We start from the raw sequence: 13,429 nt of genomic DNA, 5'->3' as shown, positions 1-13,429 counted from the left end.
CTGAGTGTTTTTTTTGAAATTGGCCTGTAGTTCCAACAACTTTGGCAAGCTGTTGATGCTGAACTAGATCTTTCTTCAGGTTTGTGGGTGAACCAATAAACTTCATTGGTTTTGAGCTCTTACCACCTAGAGGTGGAACAAGTATTTCAAATGATTGGTGACCTTCAGCCTCATCTACAGCTATGTGTTTAGTCTTACTTTTGTGTCAAGAAGGGAGAACCAAGGACTGATTCTAATCCCAGTCGAGCACTGGAACCGCCTCTGGGAGCTTTTGATGTTGGGTTTGCTTGTTATTCAGATCCTGATGTGGAACAGCAAACTGATCTGGCCCTGTAGGCAGCTCTCCAACCGAATCCGTGTCCGGGGGTGGAACCTCAGTCTCAGTCAACTCCTGATGCGGCGGGGCCAACATCTGCACTGGAGACACCGACGTTAAGTAGTTAAAGCCCACGGCTTCTGCCAGGGGTGTAAGAGCATGGGATTATTTGGGAGGGGTTCTGAGGCTTGTGAAGACCAAGGCTCTGTCAGCCGTGGGGGGTTGGGGGTCACCTGCACGGGGCCCAGGGCCTACTCCGGAGACTGAACTGCCTTGACTAGAAGCCACCGTCCTTGCCATGTGAGGAAGAACCGTGGCAAACAATGGCACAGCCAGGACATAACAGGCGGCGGCTCCAGGGGCAGTGACCCAGGCCAGTGAGGAGCCGGAGCCACATCCTGCATCCGAACTGAACCGCTATGCCAGCGCCTACGTGACAATTCACGTTAGCAACCGCGCGCCCTGCCCCCGCCTAACGTCCCACCCGTTATTTATGAGGTCTTTAGTTATGCCACCGTTATTAGGCTCGTGTGGAGATCCAATCCGCACCACCACAGTGGAACTTTTTCCCAGATTCTCCAGGGCGCAAGCCATCCTTCCCCTTGCAAAGGCGACAATTACCTCCTGCCGGGCCCTCTTCCCAACCGCGCCCTGCGCTCCCTGGCCCCAAACAATGAGGCGGGATTTGGGCTGCAGAACCGAGTGGCCCCAAACTCCAGCATCCCAGGGGTGCAGGGGGGATGGGAAGGATTCAGACCTTCCAGAGGAAACCACAGGACCTGGCATTCTGGGAAATTCAAAAGTGCTAGTCCAGTTCTGGCAATCTGAACTCTTCCTCCTCAAAGCTGAAGTCTGAGAGACATTCTTGCTCCCTTTGGCCACAGGGCTGACAAGAAAAGTAGCTGACCTGAAAAATGAGCACCAGTAAGGGTGGCGGGAGGGGAATACACCTTATAATTATTTGAAATTGTTGCCATTTCCTGCAAACTCTCAGTATTCACGTCTCATTATTCATTCCCCACTCTGTTTTTAGGGGTCACTACTGAATCAGGGATGACTCCAGAACTTCTGTAGAAGAGCTTTGGGGCAGGTGAGCAATTCATTCTGGGAAAGAGAGTCTAAAATCACGTGAATGGCCCTTTACATTATCATGGGAAAACTTCCCCCATCCCACCTTGTCTCAACAGCGCCATTAATCTAGAAAAAACCACAGTGTCACTTTTCAGAGGTCTACCCTGTGTGCACACATGGAGAAGACACTTAGAATGTTAAAGTCAGCATGTTAAGTAATTTTCTTGAAACACTGGAACTAGCACCCAGTTTAATTTCTTCACAGTCCTTTTCATAATCTATTTAATTTTACTCCTTTTTAATTGTCTGTTACACATTTAACACCTAAACTCCAAGAGAGAAGGAGCTTCACCTTATTTCCAGTGCCTATCACATAATGGTTTCTAAATGGAACTGATTCCAAGATTGGCCTCATTTAGGAGTGGATCTGTTGTTATAATCAGGTTTCTAAAATCTTTACTATCAATACGGAACCCTTTCCTCTCACATTTCATAGGAAACTAGACGTCTTAAAGCCCAAACATGGATTCATTTCAAGTTCCCCTGACTGATTTAAATTGAATTAAAATAATTATTTTGTACAGGAAAAAACTTTCAAAATTTTTCCATTTTTCAAAACATAACCACCTTTTCTTTCTCTACTTTCTTTCCTTCCAAACAAACATTGGGGTGAGTTAAGTAATCAGAAATCTAGCCAAAAATTAGCTCTCAATGACATGAAACACATATTTTGCTCCTTTCAAATAAAAATCCTATATGTAGTACATTAATGTTTTCTTTCAGAAATTACATTGACAACTTAAGCCCTAATTCGAGATATCCATATAACTGGTTTACAGAAAGGTTCTTTGGCAAAATATTTAACACAAGATATATATGAGATGCTGAGATCTGGGTAATATACCTTACTTGAAAGGCATGAATAGTTTTTAAATAGTGTAGCATAATCACACTTAAGACCATAGTTACTTTGTTTCCAAATCCCTGCAATTCTATTTGAGGGGATTTCTAAAAGGCCTGTGTCTTCTCCTGTGTCCACAACTGTGGACGTACACTGATCTGTGTCTTCTCCTGTGTCCACAACTGTAGACGTACACTGGTGGCCCTCAATCCTGCTCTCCAAACTCCAAGCAAGAGGCCAGAGCCAAGGCGCTGGACTAGGAAAAGTCCTAGAAATTCCCTGCCTCAAAAGCAGTTTCAGAGTTTCACCTTTTCCTAAGGAAGACAGAACTGAATAGATATGCTGAAGTCTTCCAAATCCTGCTGGTTGTTTTGAATTATGGCTCCACTGGCTGTGTACCCCTTGAGCTTTTATCTCCACATACTTGAAATAAATCCTGTAGTTCCTCTTCAGTTCCAGCATCTGTGACCTCTTCACAGGGTCTATATGCCACACCTGTTTTACCACTTTCTGAAATAAAGTTAACAACGATCAATTCAGAAGTTTTCTTGTTCTAAAACTTCCTTTATACAATGGTAGCACCCAATAATTAGACATTCTTTTGATTTCTAAAAGCAGAAAATAAGAGCATTTTCCTAGAAGTTCCCTCATCTGACACTTGTTTTTATTATAATTATTTGTGAAAACATATGTAAGAAGTGTCAACTTTGGTCCAAAACCTATATGATCTTAGAAATAATAACTAAGGAATAAGGACATAGAAATTAAAAGCTGTGGAAACAAAAATGTTCAATCACAATACAATTAAATAGGAAGGCATTAGGTGGGGATCTAAAAAAAAAAAAAATGAGTTCAAACCTGGGAGAGATACCACTGGACTGTAATAGATACTTCCTATTAGAAGCAAGGCAAGTGCCTACTCCTTGGGACCAAAATTCTACCAGATACAATGAACAAAGCTTTGGAGACAGAGACAGAGAGAGAGAGTATTCGAACACTCTACTGGTAGAAACTGGCCCATGTACCATTTGGACAATACAGCTTTCCTCAAGGCAAGCTAGAGCCACCAGGCTTTCTGGTCTAAGGAATTTGGGGTACATATAAGGAGTACCTTGGCATATTAGGCACAAACAACCAAGGCGTTTAGTTTGGTTCTTAATGGTTGTTACCCAGAGTTGACAGCGGATGGAGATTGTGCCTGATGACCAGGGAAGTCAAACTTCACTGGAAGGATTGCACAAGCTGGAAGGCCAAGACCAATCCAGGGTCAACTCTTACAAGCAAATAAGGTCTCTGACAACTTAGCTAGGATTTATCAGTCTCTAAGCCTGCAGGGCTGTGAAGCAGGGGAGCAATTCTGTTCCGGGAATCTACTAATCATATGTTGGGAGCCAAGAAGTTTTCGCCATTAGAAGATGGCCGACATCCTGCTTCTCTTCCTGCTTAATGAGATAAAAGCCCGCGCCTAAAAACAAAAGCCCGCGCCTAAAACGAAAGCCCGCGCACGCAGCACCAATGATAATTTGCCAAATACTTCCCTTATTCTGGATCCCGCCCCCCTTTCTCTGTACTGTATAAATACAGCTACTGCAGCAATAAAAGTTTGAGGCTTGATCAGGATTTTGTCTTGCCTCCATTCTTTCGCGTCTCCTGCCCCTTCTTCTCTTTTCAACCCCTACAGGTTCCTCCTCGGACTCACAAGGATTTGTCCTGCTGGTCGGGACTCCCGGGGACGCCCGGGGCCGAGCACAATCATAAAGTTTCCTTTGGGCACAGCCTGTGACATTCTCACTGCTGTATAACTCGATAGGGAACACAATCAACGCTATTCAATAGCATGACCAGTTTCAAGGCTCACAAAAACGTAGCCGATTATTATATAAGAATCATACTCACCCAATATATCAGAAATGAAAACTGAAATTAAACTGATTCCAAAAACATAGTCTAATAAACTCTTCAACAAGAAAACAGCAGTAATAATAACAGTCAATATATTTTGTCTGCTTACTATGTTTCAGGCATAGTTCTAAGCTTTTTACATTCATCATCTCATTTACTCTTATAATATCCCCCATTTGGTGGTAAGCTCAACTACTAACCCTATTTGCAGATAAAGAAATTGCAGCTTAGAGATATTAAATACCTACAAATGTCTCTGGCTACAAAAACCTAAAATTGCAACAACAACAACAACAAAATCTAAGTGACAAAGTTAGGCCTCAAACACAGGTGTCCAAGGCTTATAATCACTACGCTATTCTGTATGAGAAGCAAGCAATTGAGGACGAAGTGGATCAAACACTTTCTGTATGAACTGAGGCAAGTCACTCTACATCTAAACACTGGGGACAATAATATTTGCTGTCGTTCTTCTCATAAATGTCACAAAGAACAAATTTAAGACTGTTGCTGTGAAAGCATCTGGTGAATGAAAGAATATGTAATGTTTTAGATAACCATTATTTTCATCCAATTAACTTTTCAAATAAGTTTATTTGCTCACTGAAACTGAAGCACTTCAACGACAATCAAAAAGGTCTTACCTAGAACCACAATCAGCAGTTTCTGGATGCATCTGTCATAGCTTTCTGAATAGCAAGCTTCTGGGTTACTTTCCTTCCCATAAGGAATTATAATGACCCTAAATCCAAACAAAACAGATGAATTTAAAATGCCTATATGAATAACTGATTTCTAGGTTATATGTTTAAAACTAAAAATGCATCTGTGATTCTTAGATCATAACCTTAGTGATTAAGGGCTGGCACAACACTGGGGTACGGGTGAATGTCTCTGTTGTAGGTATACCCTGGAATGGCACATTTTACTGCTCAGATCTATTCTGGAAGTTCCTAAAATACTAGACGGGAAATGCAAACCAAAAACGTGGCACAAATCTCATATTACTCACAGATTTCAAATGGACAAGCTGAGGCTACACTGCTACAGACCCTGCTCTCGTGTGTATAAAGGGCTGGATTCATACAGTGAGATAGATTTGGTTGTAGGGCAGATGATCTGGCCTCTCCTCAACCACCACCCACTCAGGAGAATGGTGGAGGCTCCTCCACCCCATTCGCTAACAGCCCTGCCTCTGACTTAAAACCCTAAGCCCAAGTGCCATGGATTCTAGGAATAAACTCAGTACCAATCGGAATCCCCTTTCTAGGGACCTACATTTACTTTTTCCGCTGACCCATTCTATAAGAGGCAAAGGACTGAACATTTACACATGAGTTTTTTTCTATCTTCAGACAATGATTTTGTTGAGATAACTGAAAGCCAGAAGACATGTGTATTTGAAGGATTATTTTAGCACAAATCAAATTATTAACCAAAAAAACCACTAATTTTCCCTCCTCCTAAGCTTCTTGGCAGGCAGTCAGTTCTAAAATTCTAAAGTTTAAGGTGCTGTCAGGTATTGCCTAAGATGAAAACCTATATTGTCGGGCAGAAAAATTCTGCCCACGGCTTTAGTTGCTTAGAAAAGGTGATGATGTATCTGAAAAGTGGAGTTTCAGAAAGAAAGGAAAAAAGAGAAATCCCACTCCCTCACCTCCCCACACACATACATACTGGAAAACAGACCTTCCTCCAACTTACCCAAAGGTTCCTCAGCCATGCCAACTCCAGGACTCCTGCACTCGTGCAAGGGAAACACCACCTCTAAAGCACAAAAGAACTTCAGGCTTTGCTTCTGAAGTGGTGGCACAGTATCTTCATTTTCCCTTTCTTCAAGGTTAGAAAGTTCCTGAACCTGTTAGGATTTTGAATTAAAGGCGAGACGTCAAAATATTCTGTTGTTAGAAATAAAAACTAATCTCCAGCAATCCCAGGTAATAGTTTAGGTATGCTATAGCTTCAAAATCAAGTGAGACTTGCAAATGAATGACTAGATATGGACAACTATTTTTTATTATATGCCATACAAATACTGGAGAAAATTATGGACACCACCATCCAAGTCATTGAGATTATCACTAATTCTAGGTGGCAGGCCAATTCTCAGATACTTCTATGTGGAAGCCTCCCACATCTCCTCCCCATAGCCCTGTTCTATTCTTCTCTCTAAAGTCTAGGAGTTCAATGTTGAAAAGAGTCTGGTTAGTCAAAGCAAATCTACAGAGTTTACCTTGATGATCCTTTTGACCACCCATGGAAACCAAAGAAGCAATTTGCCAATTCTTGGCATCTGGAGCTGTTTAGTGCAAGCGTATTATGATGAACCACCTTCTCTCTGGTGCCAAGACAAACCCAAAGACATAAAAGACCTAAAAATATCACAACGCTACATAGAGACTTCTTTTGGATATACCTGAGATTTATCAATACCAATTTCATAGAGTGTTTGTGAAGATTAAGTAGGACATTTTAAGCAATGAGTTCACAGTGAGCCCTAAATAAATGTTATTTTTTTAACTTTCCAGGTATTTTCATTTATTAAAAGTGTCATAACAGTTCTCAGAAACTCAGACCTATTTATTCCAACATTTTAATCTCTCAGAGTCTTTGCTAGCTCACAGGATGACAATATAAGAACAGGAAAATGTTCAGTGAGCCCTAAATAAATGTTATTTTTTTAACTTTCCAGGTATTTTCATTTATTAAAAGTGTCATAACAGTTCTCAGAAACTCAGACCTATTTATTCCAACATTTTAATCTCTCAGAGTCTTTGCTAGCTCACAGGATGACAATATAAGAACAGGAAAATGTTCCTGTACAGTCTTGGCAAAGGCAAAGATCTGCACATACAACATCAGAAGTCTAATTCCTCCCCAGACCATATTCAATTATAGTTGCTTGGAATTCAGCAATATCATTGTCTGCTTTTAGTAAACCTCCCTCTTTTTCTACTCTGGCCATGCGGCTGGGATGACTAAGAGTGAAAATGGCATTCCTAATCAGTTATAACATGACTGGTTGTTAAATATTTTCGTAATTGTTGTCCCCAGGAGGCAATGATGCCAGTTCTGGAATGTTTATCCTGGAGTGTATTATTTTTAAGTCAGTACTTTTCTGCACCATTTCCAGGGCCCCTGATTAACCAGAAGGTTCTCTGACCTCCGGTGGTGAAAGTGATGACGAAAGCATCCGAGGAGGCCCAGCAGAAGCCTATTATGGGGCTGAGGGTAAGCAAAGGAATGAACTGTTTTACTCGTTTCATCCTGTAGCTCCTGCTTGAAAATATGACCTGAAGAGGAGACAAGATGGACCTGCCACTGAATTAGGACGTTAATCTGTAGCAAGCCCTCCCCAAGTTACTAACCCCTGTTAGAACAGGGAATATGTATACCTCTATAAATGTAAATAAAGCAACCGAAAGAATTAGAGATTCATCTGCATTAACAAGCTTCTTTGAGAGTGCAAATATTTGCAGTCTTAACTCTCTAAAGAACTTACATAATACTGTGGATTTTTTACATCACTACTTCTTTCTTAAATGTCTATTTCCATTTTGAACAGGGTGTAGTATATAAATTTAGTCATAAAAATTCAAATAATACAAATAAAATCAAAGCATTGTTAATTCTTTATTGATTTGTTTGTGTATCTTCCTCTGTCACTAGTTTATGAGCTCCTTAAGTGCTTGAAGGAACCAAATATTATTTTTCCCTTGTTACCAGAAATAAGCATAGATCATGGCATACAATAGAGGAGTGATAGTCTGTTGACTGAGTGAATGAATGAGTATATAAGAAAATGAAATTACTTTCTCCAACTGAAGCTGCCTGCTGGGAAGGAGAAATGAAGACTAATTTTTAAATATTGAGTGTCGCATGGGAGGCTAGGTCCTGTGCGGTGAGTCATAATGGAGCTGTCCTGGACAATCAGGAAGCTTCAGAAGGGCTCTGAGCCCCTGGGTAACAGAGACATCTGGGATAACCTTGCCACAGTTCTTGCTGGCAAACCTTTCCCTTCATGCTACTTAAAAAATTCAGATACATTAGGCCTTTCCTTCATTTTATTTTAAGATGTTATTCTCTTTTCTGTATTTATAAAAAACATAGGGGATAAAAGATAGGAAGATACCTGCCAATGAATAAAATAACACATAATTGGAACTTCCGTGCTGGTGCAGTGGTTAACATTCCGTCATCCCAATGCAGGGGGCGCAGGTTCGATCCCTGGTCAGGGAACCAGGTCTCACGTGCATGTTGCAACTAAGAGTTCACACACCACATTTAAGGAGCCTTCAAGCCAAAACTAAAGGAGCCTGCCTGCTGCAACTGGGGAGCCCACATGCCACAACTGGCAAGCCCTTGAGCCGCAACTAAGGAGCCCACCTGCTGCAACTGAGACCCGGTGCAAGCAAGCAAATGGGATAAAAGATAGGAAGATACCTGCCAATGAATAAAATAACACATAATTGGAACTTCCGTGCTGGTGCAGTGGTTAACATTCCGTCATCCCAATGCAGGGGGCGCAGGTTCGATCCCTGGTCAGGGAACCAGGTCTCACGTGCATGTTGCAACTAAGAGTTCACACACCACATTTAAGGAGCCTTCAAGCCAAAACTAAAGGAGCCTGCCTGCTGCAACTGGGGAGCCCACATGCCACAACTGGCAAGCCCTTGAGCCGCAACTAAGGAGCCCACCTGCTGCAACTGAGACCCGGTGCAAGCAAGCAAATAAATAAATAAATAAAATTGAAAAAGAACGCATAAGTAAAGTAGGGAAAATTTTCGGGGCTGTGGGTAGTAAACTAAAGCTCTGCATTAAATAAAGAAATCTAATACAAATGCCCTTTCCTCTCAACTCTATAGTGACTTGGAGAACATTTTCTTCATTACTCTATCAGTGACGGGCTTTATGCTGTGAAAATCTCACAACCTACACTTATGGAATGGTCTTAATGTCCAATATAAGAAAAGAACTCATTACTCACAACTGATACCAAGTAACTGTTTCACAATCTTTCCAGGACCATCTGTAATATCTGAGTGGTTATGTGAAATGGTCGCAGGGTCCGCAAATTAAAGAATGTCTGACACAAAATCATTTCAATCCCAGGGAGTACAGCCAGGATTGAAGAGGGTGTTAAACAGGGTACAGAAGTGGGAGGTAGTGTACCTAGAGTCCCATCTGAGGAGAGTTCTCAGATTCAATAAAGGTGAAATCAGTGAGTAAAGAAATATGGGTGAGAAGAGGCAGCAAGGTCAGTAGGAAGTAGCCAGAGCAAGAAGCCAATCAGAGAAGACACACAATTATAAAGGGAAAGGTCTGGGAAACCTAAGCCTCACTCACGTATTCAGAGGAATTGAAAATGTCCTTAACATAATGAAATGTTAATTCTGGGGAAGTAAAATTGGATGGCATGTTAATATGGAATAAGGTTTCTACAATGCATTAAAGAATATTTAACCATTTTCTGGAATCTGAAGTGAGTTCTTAATAGGCAGTTTGAGAGTGATGATGATGATGAAGCCTCCTTTATCTTACATCTGGCAAAAGTTTGTCAAGCTCGGGACTTCCCTGTTGGCACACTGGTTAAGAGTCTGGGTGCCAACGCAGGTGACACGGGTTCGATCCTTGTCCGGGAAGATGCCACATGCCGCAGAGCAACTAAGCCCGTATGCCACAACTACTGAGCCTGTGCTCGAGAGCCCGTGAGGCACAACTACTAAAGCCCGCGTGCCTAGAATCTGTGCAACGAGAAGCCATCGCGATAAGAAGCCCACGCACTGCAACGAAGAGCAAACTCCGCACGCCGCAAATAGAGAAAGCCAGCGCGCAGCAACAAGACCCAACGGAGCCAAAAATAAATAAATAAATTCATTAATTAATTAAAAAAAAATTTGTCAACCTCACACATTTAAAATCCACATAAATGTGTATATAAGGAAGATTCTTGTGAAGATTTCTTAAATTAAGGGTCAGCATAAAATGACATGGGGTTTAACATCAGTTAAGTTATGGTTTGGCCTCTAGTTTCCACATTTACTGTCATGAACCTTAAGAAAGTCACTTAACCGTCCTGAGTTCAAGTTTCGTCACCTAAAAAAAAAAGAAAGAAACAACTGGGGAACGGGGGGATCAGTGGAGCAGTGCACCTGAGAGGATTCGGTACACCACAGTGCTGTACAAACGGTGGCCGTTTTTTTTTGTTTTGTTTTCTTTTGTTTTGTTTTTTCCCCCTGGGATCTTAGTTTCCAGACCAGGGATTGAACCCGGGCCCTCAGCAGTGAAAGTGCAGAGTCCTAACCACTGGACGGCTAGGGAATTCCCAATGGCCTATTAGTTTTAAATTCAGCACTTCATCCCAGTAGAGTGAGGAATTCCACATTTAGACCCACCTTCTCTGGAGATGTGTGAAACAGCTGCTTCTGGTCGCACGCCTTTTGGACTCTGTGGGCATCCCTTGCTGAATAAAACTTGATGATGGCATAGAACCCAAGACCACCCACTGCTGCGTTTGGGAAGACTCGGACCGAATACAGAACGCAAAACTGTGAGAAGACTGTGAACAGAGAATGTTGTAGGGTGGTCCCACGCTAAGTAAGTGCAGGAAATTTCAGGCCCAGGAAACCAAACCACCCATTCCCTTATATTCCCCCAGCCCTTTGCCACAGGTAACTGTGGTGAGGCTGCAACTCCAAACACTTCTCATTTCATGAACAAGTTTCCCTCTGAAATCCTAAGCTTCAAGAAGCATTAGGAGGCAATGCCTTTCGTTGGGGACTAACTCTCAAAACTCTATGGGGGCGAGCTGACCGCTCAGGTCGTCTCTAGAACTAAGATTCCTATCAGCGGAGACCACAGGCAAATGAGATACTGAAGCAGTACCCCGGGGCGCCCAGTTACTGGGGCGCGGGGCGGCTTCCTCCACCCAGCCCTCCACTCCGGCTCGTCTCACTTGCAAGTCCTCCGCCGTGGGTCCAGAGCTCAGCTCCCACACCAGCAAGGTTTTGTCACCCGCGATTGGAACCGCAAAAGGTACCAACTGCACCATCCCACCGTCACCGCACGTGCGCTGCTCGGGGCGCAAGCGGACTACGCTTGCACACGCGCACCCGCGCTTTTTAAATACTTAGTGCCGATAAATCTAATATATAGAAAAATAGTTGAAAGCCCCTGAGTGTTTTGTGGATAGAAAAGCTTGACATTCAGAGCAAGTTCAGAGCTGGACAGTCAAAGAATAAACTAGCTCTCCATTCCATTAGAAGGGCTAGGTAGCAGCTTCTGGTTATGGAACCAGAAACTCTCAGGCTCCAAACAGGACATAAAACAGCATCACTTGTACTCTTTATAAAATTGCAGAAACAAACAAAATAAACAAAAATATATTTACACTTGTCCTATAAGACAAAGGGTACTTGAGACCTAATTTATATAAAATCAGTTTACAAACTGTGAGGCACTATATCAATAAGTTCTCATTTGCAGAGAGCACAGCATAGGATATGAGGCCGGTAGTGTTAATTCCCTTCCCCCATCCATTCCTTTCTCTTGTTCCTTTATGTATGCGGATCAGTTACATTATTAAGCTGACAATGTAACTGAGCTATTATTAGCTTAATAATGTAACCAAGAATCTGATTTTTAGCAAGGGGGTAGTTCTTAGAAACTTAGGGAGCTGGAACTCTGAATGTATGGATTAAAATAATGCAATTACATCATGAATTTTAAAATTTATCATCATTGATTAAAAATTAAAATATTAAATTAAAAATTTATTTTCCCGCAATTGAGACTCACCACAACATGTGACGTCTGTCAGGCATTCACTGTCACAATGTAGCTTGACTGTCTTACAGACAACCTCAATAATATTTTTAAATTGGCAGAGGCAGCACGCCATACGGCTAGGTAAGATCCTATAAATGGAAACACAGGTAATTAAATTCGTGGTAAAAGAGATACTTGAGCATGTAAAAGAGGTAGGCCAAGGCCACCACAGACGTGTGCAAAAAGGAGTTCTTGGGGCATATGGACTGCGGAACTGGATAGGGGCCGGTTGGACAATTGCTGCTCTTGACTGTTGTAAAGAAATATAGAGGAGGAGAGAGGTGTCCAACAGAAGGATTAGAATGGCAGTAGATATGGTATGCCTAGAAAAAAGGGAATAGGGATTAGAATTGGGTGACATTGATCTGTAGTATAAATCCGAAGTATCTCCTTCCAACCCGAAAGCCTCACTTTGGGTTGAGAGTACACAGGAAGAAGGCAGACTTCTAAGAAGAGTCTGAATAAGGCCGCACCTTCTGGAATCCCTTTCTCAGTTCCTATTTGTGAGTAGTAATACATTAGAAATTATTCTAGTAATAAAAAAGCATCTTGCGGTTAAACAGTAACAGAGGTCGCTTTGGTCAAATATGGACAAAAGGAACATTCCAAAGAATAACATTATCATTATAATAAGGTATAACAGTTAATTTTTTAAAAAAGCACATGAGTTCATAATGATACTCAAAATGAGAAGTGGGGGAGGAGCTCTTCTTTATAGAATAATTTCAGCTAATAAATGCAAAAGGAATGATAGAATTAGGAAAGTGTCATTTTGCATCTAACAATGTAATAATCGATTCAGACAAGGATTATCATTGATGCACAGTTGGGTGAAGAGTTGTTTGAAAGTAGGATCTTCACTGATCCCATACTATCACCCCACGTATTATTTATCAATTACCAAGGGGAAAATAACTTTACAACGGAGAGATATGGAAGATACCACCTTAGTCAAGTGATCAGACTTAGCACTGGGCCACCTGAAGTAATGAAGTATGAAGAATACATCACCTATATAGTATTCTTCCCCAAAATATTTACTTTGAATCTAATGAGGAAACGGACAAAACCAGATTCTGGGGCAATTTACAAGACAACTGGCTTAGACTCTTCAAAACTCCCAATGTCATAAAAGACCAAGAAAAAAAATAGCAGGGAAATACTGTAGATTAAAGGAAACAAAGATAAGACAGGCAATTGAAGGTTAAAAAAAAATCATTGGGCTTCCCTGGTGGTGCAGTAGTTGAGAGTCCGCCTGCCGATGCAGGAGACGCTCAGGTTTGTGCCCCGGTCCGGGAAGATCCCACATGCTGCGGAGCGGCTGGGCCCGTGAGCCATGGCCGCTGAGCCTGCGCGTCTGGAGCCTGTGCTCTGCAACGGGAGAGGCGACAACAGTGAGAGGCCCGTACCCG

At 42.0% G+C, this 13,429-nt stretch overlaps 1 pseudogene; it reads right to left on the bottom strand.

The window, feature by feature from the left end:
• Positions 1 to 1,121: 1,121 nt before the first annotated feature.
• Positions 1,122 to 11,241, bottom strand: LOC112404286 (RAD52 motif-containing protein 1-like; annotated as a pseudogene).
• Between the last annotated feature and the right edge of the window lie 2,188 nt (positions 11,242 to 13,429).

This window comes from Neophocaena asiaeorientalis, unplaced genomic scaffold (genome assembly GCF_003031525.2).
Source record: "Neophocaena asiaeorientalis asiaeorientalis breed wild unplaced genomic scaffold, Neophocaena_asiaeorientalis_V1.1 scaffold281, whole genome shotgun sequence".
Classification (NCBI taxonomy): Eukaryota; Metazoa; Chordata; class Mammalia; order Artiodactyla; family Phocoenidae; genus Neophocaena; species Neophocaena asiaeorientalis.
This window is presented reverse-complemented; position numbering and strand designations above follow the sequence as displayed.